Raw genomic sequence first — 14,561 nt, 5'->3', positions numbered from 1 at the left:
CAAACACAGAACAATCCCCTAAGAAGCCCACATGGTTCACATTTACCTATTTTTGGCAAAAAAAAAATTCTCTAACAACCAAAATGAGCATAAAAAATATTCTGGAAATTAAAAAATTAGCTGCATAACTGCATGAAAAGAGGAGTTGCAAGAAAAACCAATACTGGTTTATATAGTATGTTTTAGTGGTGGGCCGTTATCGTCGTTAACATGCTGCGTCTTTTATTGAGCGCTAAAAAAAATATCACCGTTAATCTATTCTCGAAGTTGGTTTAGGGAGCTGGGTCTATTCTACGCAAGCTATGATGACTTTACCTTAAATGTTTTAGCGCGGATTACTTCGATAAAGACATTGATTGGCTTGTTCAGGTGTGTTTGATTAGGGTTGGAGCTAAAATCTGCAGGACACCGGACCTCCAGGACCGAGTTTGGTGACCCCAGTTCTAGAGGATGCTAAATAAAATAATCATTTAAGTATGCTCCATGAATTTCACTTATAATTAGAGCAAACACAGAAAAATCCCCCAAAGAAGCCCATATGGTTCACATTTAGCTATTTTTGGAAACCAAATAATTGTTTTTGCTTTAACCATTTCTACAAGAAGTTTTTTTTTCTAACAACCCAAAAAATTAGCTGCATAACTACATGAAAAGAGGAGCTGCAAGAAAAACCCATACAGGGTTATATAGTATATTTAAGTGGTGGGTCGTTATCGGCGTTAACGTGCTGCGTCTTTAATTGGGCGATAAAAAAATATCGCCGTTAATCTATTCTCAAAGTTGATTTAGGGAGCTGGGTCTATTCTACGCAAGCTGTGATGACTTAACCTTGATATTTTAGCGCGGATGTATACCTGACCGGTGAGCCGTCTGACAAAAAAGTGGCCCTTCTGGATCTTTCACTTACTTCGAAGAAACTATGCTTACATGGACATCAGTAGTCTAGTTATTTACCTTAATAATAGACAGTAATATGATTAAGGTGTTTACGTGAAGTGCTATCGTTTCCAGTAATTTTGAGTGACTTTAACTGCAGTTCGGCAGTTTCACTTTAACTCATAAATTTTTTATTCATGCCCCCGTGACAAACTGGGGTATTAGACGCAAATAAAGAGTAAGGACTGGTGAGAGTGTTATAGAATTTAATAACGCATGCCAAATGGAAAGATCCTTTACTGACCGCGTGTGTGGATCTTGTCAGTAAATATGGCTAAAGTCCAACATGACGATAACAGTTTGATTGCGGTGTTTACTTCAATAATGTCACTAATATCTGCATACTCCACATGTCATGGTCACCACTATCAAGCACTGCAGAGATCGCTAGTGAACTACAAGTTGGTCAAGAACTACAAATCCCTATATTCCGCTTCACATACACCCGGTTTCACTTCCACTGATTACAGACTCAGCTGAATCCTGTTACTATTGATTGTTTGGACTATTTATACACCCTGCCCTCGTTGGTTGTCACTGAGTCGTTTGTTTTGTATGGTATGTTGTTCATGTGCTGTGTTCCCGTACCACGCCTTAGTTTCTTGTTTTGTTGATTACTGTTCTTTAGATATTTTGATTTTTTTGGATGTCCTGTTGTTTTTCTGTTGTCTGCACAATTTATCATTCATTAAATGCATTTGGATCCACCTTTTTTGCATCGTCTCTCAACATATCGTGACACCACATGTCTTAAATCAATTTCTTTTCAGTTCAGTTATGACTTTAGTTGGATTAAGGTGATCAAAAAAATTTAAAAAAAAAAAACGCTGTTTGGAGCTTATGTAGGCCTACAGTTCAAAACTCATGTTTAACTGGATAAACAGTTATAAACACAAGTACATCTTATTGAACATCATTTCTTTTCATCACTGATTATTATAGTAGGACAGTTTGTCAAGCAGCTTATGATGCATTTTGGAAACAGGAGATGAGCCCCTGGTCTAATGCGCCACCTGGCTTGAAAAACCTGTTCTCAAAGACTTACTTTTGGTTATTATTTGGGTAGCACACATACTCTGAATGTCTTCAGCAGAATTTAAATGAGCCATTTTAATCTAGATTAATTCAATATTACAGTGAGATTAATCTAGATTTTAAAAATGTATCTATGCCCACCTATAGTAAATTTCTATACAGTTGAAGTCAGAATTATTAGCCGCTCTGAATTATTAGACCAACTGTTTATTTTTTTCACCGATTTCTGTTTAACGGAGAGCAGATTCTTTGAACACATTTCTAAACATAATAGTTTTAATAACTCATTTCTAATAACTGATTTATTTTATCTTTGCCATGATGATAGTAAATTACATTTTACCTGATATTTTTTCAGGATACTTCTATACAGCTTAAAGTTTTAGGTTTAAAGACTTAGGTTAATTAGGTTAACTAGACAGGTTAGAGGCAAGTTATTGTATAACGAAGGTTTGTTCTGTAGACTATCGAAAAAAATATATAGCTTAAAGATGCTAATAATATTGACCTTAAAATGGTTCATAAAAAATTAAAAGCTGCTTTTATTCTAGCCGAAATAAAATAAATAAGACTTTCTTCAGAAGAAAAAATATTATCAGACATACTGTGAACATTTCCTCGCTCTGTTAAACATCATTTGGCAAATATTTAAAAAATAAAAAATAAATTAAAAGGGGGGCTAATAATTCTGATTTCATATCATCCCAGCTAACAATATTACCCCCCACTCCCACCCCACCTATGCAAGGCTAATTGCATAGGAAACAGTGCCAATACCAACACTGTTGAACACAAGCACGTAATTATTCACCGTTAGCGATGCAACTGCTGTTTCAGGGTGGTTCAAATGTGAAAAGCCCTTAATAATGTGTCCTGATTTTAAACATGAACATATGATGTAGTAGAGGAAGGTCTAGAGTGATGTTAAAGGCTCAAAAAAGTTAATTCTGTCATCATTTACTCATCCTCCACTTCAGAATATACACAAATGATACTAATGATGCTGGGGAAAAACAAGCCATTGACTTCCATAGTTCCTATTATGGATGTCAACAATGGCTGCATTGTTTCCAGCATTTTTCACAATATTTTGTTCTGTGTTCAACAGCAGAAAGAAATGAACGCATACAATTTTGGAACCACTTGAGTGTGAGTATATGAAGAACTAGGCCTTAAATAAAGTGACAGGTATTCATTCCTGAGCACATCAGTTCACTGGAAGCCAACACTGAACCTCATAACCACATGCATCAACAAACAGCATGCTGCCATGGTTACAGCAAGACCACTGCAACACAGATGTGAGGTGCGGGTAACATGTCTAAAGTGAGAAGAAAACTAAGAATATCTCATGGCAAAACAGACATTATTTCTATTAAATACACCATGTTGAATTAAATAGGGGCAGAAGTGAAGACTTTATAAATGGAGGGCACAGAGAAACTGTTAATCTTTATATAGGTTTGATTTACATTAGCTTTGGACTGCTGTACCTTTCATTCATTCATTTTCCTTTGGCTTTGTCTCTATTTCAGAGGTCACCACAGCGGGATGAACTGCCAACTATTCCAGCATATGTTTTACACAGCAGATGGGAAACACCCTTACACTCTCACATTCACACACACACACACACACACACACACACACACACACACACACACACACACACACACACACACACACACACACACACACACACACACACACACACACAGTCAATTTAGGTCATCCAATTCACCTATGTGTTTGGACTGTGGAGAAACAGGAGCACCAGAAGGAAACCCACACCAACACGGGGAGAACATGCAAACTCCACACAAAAATGCCAACTGACCCACCAAGGACCTAATCCAGTGACTTTCTTGCTGTGAGGCAACAGTGCTGGCCGCTGAGCCACCGTGCCGCATGTGTTAAAGTAGCAGAGAGAAATGTGATGTCAGCACATTGTTTGCTCCAGCAGACTTTATGCAGCAGCGTCTGAGGTTACAGCAGGAACCCGCGCGAAGAGCAAACTGAAAACCTTAATGGTTGAGGCATATTTATATGAACAAGTTATGAATCAGTACATCAGTCAAAGATATTAAAACATATGTCTTTCCAATAAAGGGACAGTTCACCCAAAAAAATGTAACGTTTACTCACGCTCTAGTGGTGGATCCAAACCTTTATGAATTTATTTTGTTATGTTGAACACAAAAGAAGATATTTTAAAGAATGTTAACAACCGGTAACCATTGACATCCAAAGCATTTGTTTTATAATTCTGAGACACAAGTTTGGCACCATTTTTCTGTTTAGCTTGATGTTTTATTTCCAGATTTACAAAAACCAAATATATTCTGTATTTGCTTTTCTCACTATGAAAGTCTATGGTTACCGATTAAAATTTTTGTTAAAAATATATCTCCCCCCAGGTGTTTCCAAACCTTTCTGATTTTTTTTTTTTTTTTGTAATGTTCAACACAAAAAAAGATATTTTGAAGAATGTTGAAAACCAGTAACCATTGACATCCAAAAGCATTTGTTTTTCCTACTATGGAATCAGAACTATGGAATTAGTTCAGAACTATCCATTTTTATAATCCCAAGACATAAGTTTGGCACCATTTTTCTGTTTAGCTTGATGTTTTATTTCCAGATTTACGAAAACCAAATATATTCTGTATTTGTTTTTCCTACTATGAAAGTCAATGGTTACAGGTTAGTTATATTTTTGTTGAAAATATATCTCTCCCAAGAGTTTCCAAATCAAATGCTGAAAACCGGTAACCACTGACTTCCATTGAAAGAAAAACAAATACTATGGAAGTGAATGGTTAACATTTTCAACCTTTTTCAAAACATCTTTTTTTGTGAATGAAGCAAGTCCTACATTTTTGAAACAAGTAAAGGATGAGTAAATGATGACATCCTTTTCATTTTTGGGTAAACAATCCCTGTATGTATGCATGTGTTCAGTACACACTCTTTATAGGTTGTTTTTGTTTTCTTTTTAAAGTAAAAGTTTTACCAATGCTGCATTTATTGAAAGGGACAGTTCGGCCAAAAATTGTAATCTACTGACTATTTACACTCTTTCAAGTGTTTACACACCATTATGAGTTTGTTTATTCTGTTGAATATAAAATAAGATATTTTGAAGAATGCTGAAAACCGGTAACCATTGACTTCCATAGTATTTGTTTTTCCTACTGTGGAATTAAATAGTAACCAGCATTCTTTAAATGATCTTCTTTTGAGTTCAGTAGAAGGAACACGCTATTAAAGGTTTAAAACTACAATAAATGATGAGGTAATTTACATTTTTGTGTGAACTATCCATTCATATGATTCTGAGACACAAGTTTGTTTTCATATTTTTCAAAAACCAAATATATTCTGTATTTGCTTTTCTTACTATAAAAGTCTATGGTTACCGATTTTAATTTTTGTTGAAAATATATCTCCCCCCAGGTGTTTCCAAACCTTTATGATTTTTTTTTTGTAATGTTGAACACAAAAGAAGATATTTTAAAGAATGTTGAAAACCAATAATCATTGACTTCCAAAGCATTTGTTTTTCCTACTATGGAATCAGAACTATGGAATTAGTTCAGAACTATCCATTTATATAATTCTGAGACACAAGTTTGGCACCATTTTTCTGTTTAGCTTGATGTTTTATTTCCAGATTTACAAAAACCAAATATATTCTGTATTTGTTTTTCCTACTATGAAAGTCAGTGGTTACCGATTTAAATGTTTGTTGAAAATATATCTCCCTCAAGTGTTTCCAAACCTTTATGAATTTCTTTTGTTATGTTGAACACAAAAGAAGATATTTTGAAGAATGTCAGAAACCGGTAACCACTGATTTCCATAGAAATAAAAAGAAATACTATGAAAGTCAGTGGTTTCTGGCATTTTTCAAAACATCTTTTGTGTTCAAAGCCTTAACAGTCTTTGAAACAAGTAAAGGATGAGTAACTGATAACATAATTTAAATTTTTGGGTTAACTGCCCCTGTGTGTATTCAGTACACACACTCTAAAAACATGTTTTTGTTTGCTTTTAAAAGAATTCTTCAATCTTTTACCAATGCTGAATTTATTAAAAGGGACAGTTCACCCCAAAATTAAATTTACTCACTATTTACGCTCAATCAAGTGTTTCTAAATCTTTATGAGTTTAAAAAAAGAAAATGATGTTGAACACAAAAGAATCATTCTGTTACTCGAGGCGGCATTTATTAAATGTAATACATACATAAATGTTAAATAATTATTTATTGAATATTTATTTATTACTTATTGTATGTAGTTTTTGTAAATGTATGTAAATTATGTAAGTATGTACATTATTACTCTAGTCATCATTGCTTTTATTACTATTACAATTATAATAATAATAAAAATAATACTAATAATAATGATAATGATAATAATAACAACAACAATAATAACAACAATAATAATTATTATTATCAGAGTGATTTGTGAAGGATCATGTGACTCTGAAGACTGCAATAATTAAGCTGAAAATTGATCTTTAAAATCACTGGAATAAATGATTAAATTAAATAATAACCACTTTTAAAAAAGGTATTTTATAGTGCAAAAACATTTCACAATTTTACCATTTGTACTGCATTTTTGATTAAATAAATGCAGCAGGAGAAGCTTATTTTAAAACATTTAAAAACCCTACTGACCTCAAACGTTGGACCAGTAGTGTATATGTATGCATGAATTAAATATTTATGTATTACTTATTGTATGTAGTTTTTATGTAAGTATGTGCATTATTACTTAAGTCATTATTGCTTTTATTACTATTACAATAATAATAATAATAATAATAATATTAATAATAACAACAACAATAATTATTATTATTATTATTATTAGAGTGATTTCTGAAGGATCATCTGCCTCTGAAGACTGCTATAATTAAGCTGAAAATTCATTAAAAAAAAACTGGAATAAATGATTAAATTAAATAATAAACTACTTTTAAAAAAGGTATTTTATAGTGCAAAAACATTTCACAATTTTACCATTTGTACTGCATTTTTGATTAAATAAATGCAGCAGGAGAAGCTTATTTTAAAACATCCTACTGACCCCAAACATTTGACCAGTAGTGTATATGTATGCATGTATTAAATATTTATGTATTACTTATTGTATGTAGTTTTTATGTATGTGCATTATTACTTAAGTCATTATTGCTTTTATTACTATTACAATAATAATAATAATAATAATGATAATAATAATATTAATAATAACGACAACAACAATAATAATTATAATTTTTAGAGTGATTTCTGAAGGATCATGTGACTCTGAAGACTGCAATAATGAAGCTAAAAATTAATCTTTAAAATCACCGGAATAAATGATTAAATTAAATAATAAACTACTTTTGAACAGTTATTTTATAGTGTAAAAACTTTTCACAACTTTATAATTTTACTGCATTTTTGATGAAATAAATGCAGCAGGAGAAGCTTCTTTTAAAACATTTAAAAACCCTACTGACCTCAAACATTTGACCAGTAGTGTATATGTATGTATGTCTACGTATGTATGTATATATATTTAATGAATAATAAGCATTAAGAGAAAGATGGATATTTTTATTTATTGAAATAAGCGTCGATTACGGCTTCTTTTTTAAAATGAGCTTTTCAGCAAAGAATATGTAGAACAAGTAGTTAAAAAAAAGCTGAACAAAAATAAAATAAAGTGTTTCTATACAGCAGGCTTACTGAAAACATACGATAAAAACAGTAGTAGACACAGTGACGTGTTGAAGAAAGTGAATACTCACAGTTGCTTCAGTCTGTTTTGGTGAATCTGAACCCTCAGCAGGTGTGTGTGTTTGTTACCCTCCGCTCATCTCTACTCTACTTCTCATCGAGCTCATCTTCATCCGCCGCTCGACACTTTCTCTGTTTGAGTGTGTCACGCACCCTCTGTCTTTTTTCTTTCCCTCTCTTTCGATCCTTCCTGTCGCACCTCCTTCTCTTCCTGTGCAGCAGGCCGCAGATGCACTTTTGACGTGTAGCATCGTCTGACATGCTGTCAGTGTGTGCACAAAACCGCACACACGCAGACAGACAGACATGCAAACGCTTCCACATGCTTTACATGAACTACTGGACTGTGCAAACAACAACACAAAACACATATGAGTCACACAGGAGGACATAAGTGCGAAATTAATAACAGATATACAGAAGTCACGCATGCAAGCGGAAAATGCACCTCATATTAGGCACAAACACTTGATTTAGGCCACTAAATACACACACGTCTCAAGAAAGTGCATATGATGCAGACAGGACAGGAAGTGCTGATTAAAGAACAGGAAGACAACAGAGACTGACAAGAGAGACTAATGTATATTACATGTACTATACATGCATACACTACCTGACAAAAGTCGTATCACCTATTGAAGTTTTAGGAACAGCAAAGAATAACTTAACTTCTAGTTGATCATTTGGTATCAGAAGTGGCTTATATGAAAGGCAAAGGCCTCTAGATTACGCTTATTTTAATAAAATAAAATATGATCATGCCTTAATTATTATTAATTATGCTTATTTATTTTATTAGCACAGTAAGGTGTGACTTTGCTAAGACAAAAGTCTTGTCACTGAACAGAAATAATGTCCAGTATAGAATATAAAGTCCTGCTGCAGTGGAGACAGAATGAATGTTGTGTATGAATTTGGATTCATCTTTAATGCCTCCTCCTTCATCTTACCCCAGACATGCTTAATAGCGTTTATGTCTGGTGACTGGGCTGGCCAATTCTAAAGCAGCTTGGCCTTCTTTGCTTTCAGGAGCTTTGATGTGGAGCCTGAAGTATGAGGAGTGTTATCCTGCTGAAAAATTTGCCCTCTCCTGTGGTTTGTAATGTAATGGGCAGCACAAATGTCTTTATACCTCAGGCTGTTGTTGTTGCTATCCACTCTGCAGATCTCTGGCACGCCCCCATACTGATTGTTACCCCAAACCATGATTTTTCCTTCACCAAACTTGACGGATTTCTATGAGAATCTTGGCTCCATGCTGATTCCAATAGGTCTTCTGCAGTATTTCTGATGATTGGGATGCTGATTGGGAAGCGTGAATCATCTCAGACTGAAGTGGAGACTAACTATTTAGTCTCCACTTCACTTCCTAATCTGCAATTGCCTCTTTGAATATCACACTAACTGTACAAAAAAAAAAAAAAAAAAAAAAAAAAAAAACTACTAACACTTCCCTTCTTAGACTTTACAGACCTGAAACTTGCCTTTAGTACTTATTCATTGTTGCTCTTAGTTGTGTAAATTGCTTCCTTGTCCTCATTTGTAAGTCGCTTTGGATAAAAGCGTCTGCTAAATGACTAAATGTAAATGTAAATGTAAATGAACATGTCAATGAGCTCACTGTACTTAAATGGCCTCCACAGTCACCAGATCTCAATCCAATTAGGCATCTTTGGGATGTGGTGGAACGGGAGATTCACATCACGAATGTGCAGCCGACAAATCTGCAGCAACTACGTGATGCTATCATGTCAATATGGAGCAAAATCTCTGAGGAATACTTCCAGTACCATGTTGAATCTATGCTACGAAGGATTAAGGCAGTTCAGCAAGTTAAAGTGGGGTACAACCCGGTGCTACTAAGGTGTACCTAATAAAGTGGCCAGTAAGTGTATATTTCAATTTAGTTTAAGTTCCTAAATACCTTTTAACCACCTTTTATATATACAACAAACAAGAAGATGATCAACATCAACATAAAAAACACAATTTATTATGATTGTACCATTTCAGAAGGATTCCTCCAACAAATGTACACAAGACTGATCACCACAAATCAATGATGAAACTCTCAATCAATAATCAATCACATAACAAACCCAAAAGCAATCAGTGAGAACATAACATTGGCAAACTGCATTTTAGTTTCAAGAAACAACTCCAGAATACAAAAAAAGACCCTTCAAATTGAACACAACTGAGCACAAGTGTTGCAATTAATCATCTGCATTCTGACTAGAAGACAATCATCAACATTATACCTTGTCGCCTTTATTTCCTGTGTGGGTTTTTTTTTCTCCTCTTTTACAGTTCTCAGAAAATTGCAGAGCGCATTGATCCTTGAACCAGACTTCAGTGACACAACAGTCTATCTAAGATTTAAAGGGGACCTATTAAGCCCCTTTTTATAAGATTTAAAATAAGTCTCTGATGTCCCCAGAGTGTGTGTGTGTGTGTGTGTGTGTGTGTGTGTGTGTAAAGTTTCAGCTCAAAATAACACACAGATAATGTTTTATAGCTCTCTGAAACAGACCTTTTTAGGCTTTGATGGTAATTGTGCTGTTTTGGTGCCTGTCACTTTAAATTCAAATGAGACTGTGGTCTTTTTAAAAGAGGGCAGAGCTACAAATGCCTGTGTGTCAGCATAGTGGCAGATTCAAAGTGAAAAGTGTTTCAGAATAAGGCATTATCTTTAGCAAGTGAAAACTAATGGAGGACGGCTGCTTCTCACTCAGGGCTGTTTATGCTAATGAGGCAGAGATTGTCACTAATGGGTGGGGCTTTCCCTCTCTGATGACACGTACAAAGAGAGAATGTCAGTCAAAGTGTTTCTGCACTTCAGTTTTTATCAAGTGTGGTTATAAAAATAGAATTTATTCATTTTTACCACTAGAAGCTGGATATATTCACACAATTTTGCCACACAACTGTGTTTAAACCCCTTATAAAAGCGATTTTTGCATAATAAATCCTTTTTAATATTAAAGATCAAAGGTCGCTTTAATTTCTAAGGAGATTTTGCTCTTTTTAAAAGAGGGCGGGGCTTAAATGCCTTTGTGTCAGCATAGTGGCAGATTCAAAAACAAAACTATGCTAATGAGGAAGAGATGGTCGTTAGTGGGCGCGGCTTTTCCCTTCAGGACGACACGTACAAATGGAGAATGTCAAAGTGTTTCTGCAGACTGTTTTATCAAGTGTGATTATTAAAACTAAAGGTATTAATTTTACCATTACAGACTGACTATATTCACACACTGTTCTTGTGTTTAAACCCCTTATGAGAGCGATTTTTGCATAATAGCTCCCCTTTAATATTAAAGATCAACACACAATGAATGCGAATGCAAATGAGCCGAGAGAACACTGCTGGGTCAAATATTCACTGATCTGATGACCCTGATAAAACTCTGCAGATGCAAACATGTGATACATGTGAAACAAACACAACGCCTGTGAAAGGAAACGGAAAACCTATATAAAAAGACAGTGAATATAATAGGCAAAAATGTTGAATATAGCATAAAATTTTTTACTAAATTCACCTTTTCCACTGTATTGCTTAAAATAAGCAAATAAACTAAATAATTGACTTTACATTAAAAAGTGAGTAAACCTGTTGCCTTAAAATCAAGCATAATTATAAAAAATTAAGTTAAATCAACTTAGTTACAAGTTACAATGGGTTTACTTCGTTTTTTAAGTCATCTTGTAGCTTTTAAAGGGGACCTATTATGCCCCCTACTACAAGATTTAAAATAAGTCTCTGATGTCCTTAGAGTATTTGTGTGAAGTTTCTGCTCAAAATACCACACAAATAATGTTTTATAACTCTATAAAGTTGCCCATTTTAGGCTTTGATCTAAATTGTGCCGTTTTAGTGACTGTCGCTTTAAATTCTAATGAGATTGTGCTCTTTTCAACAGAGGGGGGGGCTTAAATGCGTTTAGCTGCGTCCCAAATCGCATATGTATGCACTATTCTACGCCATTTTGTAGTGTAAATAGTGTAAGTAGTGCGTTCACACTGAAAACTCTAAAAATAATAAGTGCACTTTAATTACCCGGATGATGCACTCAATCAGCCGCTAAAATGAAGTGTGTAATGATGGACACTACACACACTCAATGACCGCAGGTTTGCTTACGTAGCGAAAGGGGCGGAGCTATCGGGCGCACATGTTGGATAACTTTATTTATTTTGGATAGTGAAAGCAAAATTCTCCTACAAGAGTGATTATAGCACCTCCCGATGGTGAATGCGGCAATACTCACGTCAGGTATTATTTGATAATTCAGTCGTTTATTTCACTGATTTGGCGACCATCAAACGTCATCAGGGAAACGGTTTGAATTTCCGCATAGTAAAAAAACATTAATGTGCCATTTAGGACGAGACTACATACATATACTATGCTGTTGAGTGTGTAAGTGCATAAGTACATAGTGCATGAGTGCATAGTGTATAGTGTGCCATTTGGGACGCAGCTTATGTGTCAGCATAGTGGCAGATTCAAAAACAAAACTATGATAATGAGGAAGAGATGGTCACTAGTGGGCGGGGCTTTTCACCTCTGATGACACGTATAAAGGGAGAATGTTTTTGCAGACTGTTTTTATCAAGTGTGATTAGAAAAAAATAAAATGAATTATTTTACCATTACAGACTGACTATATTCACACACTGCTGCCACACAACTGTTTAAACCCCTTAAAAAATCTCTTTAATAATAAAGACCAACACACAATGCATGAGAATGTAAATGCGCTTAGAGAACACTGCTGGGTCAAACATTCACTGATGACCCTGATACAACAGCTGATAAAACTGCAGATGCAAACATGTGATGCATGTGAAACAAACACAACGCCTGTGAAAAGACACTGAGAACCTATACAAGATGTAAAATAAGTCTCTGATGTCTCTAGAGTGTGTGTGTGTGTGTGTGTGTGTGTGTGTGTGTGTGTGTGTGTGTGTGTGTGTGTGTGTGTGTGTGTGTGTGTGTGTGTGAAGTTTCTGCTCAAAATACCACACAAAGTGAAGTTTCATAAACTAATTTCGAGAGGAGCACGTGATAGGATTGAGCACTGCTGGCCACTCATCCGTAATCAGTCACAATCCAATCAGAGTGATCCTAGCTCACTATAAATGGATCATTTTCTCCTTACTGCTCTATCTTCGTTTTGGAAGAATCCCCCCTTCCACCCCCTCTCCTCCTTTTCCCCCCTTTTTTCCAAAAGGGGAGCTTTCGAGACCTACCTGATCTCGGATCCCCTGATATGCTTATTGACCAGGCGGGAGCCCTGAGCTCAAATATCTTCGAGCTCAGGTTTCTCTCCGGGGACAGCATGCCAAACCTGCTTTAAATGCCAAGCATATCTAAGTGGGAACTCTTGAATAATGTTTTATAAAGCTGCCCATTTTAGGCTTTAATCCTAACTGTACCGTTTCGGTGACTGTCGCTTTAAATTCTAATAAAACTAGCTTTTTTTAAAGAGGGCGGGGCTTAAATGCCTATGTGTCAGCATAGTGGCAGATTTAAAAACAAAACTATGCTAATGAGGAAGAGACGGTCACAAGTGGGCGGGGCTTTTCTCCTCTGATGACTGGTACAAAGGGAGAATGTCAAAGTGTTTCTGCAGACTGTTTTATCAAGTGTGATTAAAAAAAATAAAGTTAATTAATTTTAGCATCACAGACTGACTATATTCACACACTGTTCTCGCACCTGTGTTTAAACCCCTTATAGAAGTGCTTTTTGCATAATAGCTCAAGGCAACCTAATGGAAATGGATGAAAATGGTAAACACTAGGACAAAAAATACTGATAAAATTTGTCATCACTTTGCAAAGAACTTAAATCTAATGGAAACATGAACGTGTTTTAATTTTAAACAATGACGACTAAATCAAGATTAAAATGTTACCAACATATTGTGCTTTGAGAGACATAATGCATAACATTTCTGTGTCTCGCCTGTGCCTGTAATGCAAAGTGGTACAATATTTCTACTTAAAAACAACTATTATTGTGTGTTCGGAATAACTTTAACTACTAACCACTAAAACAGCTAGAGCTGAGGAGAAAAATAGTTTGAGAGATCGATTCTGCATCAGGTCTGCATTTTTAAAAGCTAGCATAGAGCACTGTCTGTTGTTGTTAAAAACCAGCCTAGAGCACCATCTGCTTTAAAAAACTAGCCTAGAACGCCATCTGTTGTTAAAACTAGCCTAGAGTGGCATCAGCTGTTAAAAACTAGGCCAGAGTGCCATCTGCTGCTTAAAATTAGTCTAGAGCAGTGGTTCTCAAAGTGGGGGTCGGGACCCCCAGAGGGGTCGCGGGACAATGAAGGGGGGTCCCCTGGTGATTTCCAAAAATCGATTTATTTTTATTAAACCACAAGATTTACCATATTTTATTCATAACCTACTGAAGAGAAAAATATATATACTATATAGTTACTATAATAGCTTATATTTCTTTTGCAGGGGTGCTCAACCCTGTTCCTGGAGATCTACCCTCCTACAGAGTTTAGCTCCAACCCTGATCAAATACATCTGAATCAATTAATAAGGACCTGAACAGCACTTGATAATTACAGGCAGGGCTGCAACTGAAATCTGCAGAAAGGTAGATTTCCAGGAACAGGGCTGAGCACCCCTGTTTTATTGGATTGTGACCCCTGGGGTACATTATATTAAATACACAGCAATAGCATCAGATGCAGCGGATTGATTTTATAGCACCAGGTTGAACTTTCTGGTCCATTTACAGCACTGTATA

The 14,561-nt window shown here is 35.3% G+C and overlaps 1 protein-coding gene across 1 annotated transcript in view; it reads right to left on the bottom strand.

The window, feature by feature from the left end:
* Positions 1–8,213, bottom strand: part of nlrc3 (NLR family, CARD domain containing 3) — a 30,188-nt gene extending 21,975 nt beyond the window's left edge. Inside the window, exon 1 of the mRNA XM_009297629.5 lies at positions 7,789–8,213. The gene's annotated coding sequence lies outside the window, so the exon portion shown is untranslated. The remainder of the gene's footprint in view (positions 1–7,788) is intronic.
* Between the last annotated feature and the right edge of the window lie 6,348 nt (positions 8,214–14,561).

The sequence above is a fragment of the Danio rerio genome, chromosome 24 (genome assembly GCF_049306965.1).
Source record: "Danio rerio strain Tuebingen ecotype United States chromosome 24, GRCz12tu, whole genome shotgun sequence".
In the NCBI taxonomy this organism is placed as follows: domain Eukaryota; kingdom Metazoa; phylum Chordata; class Actinopteri; order Cypriniformes; family Danionidae; genus Danio; species Danio rerio.
Note: the sequence above shows the minus strand (reverse complement) of the source record. Positions and strands in the feature narration are given on the sequence as shown.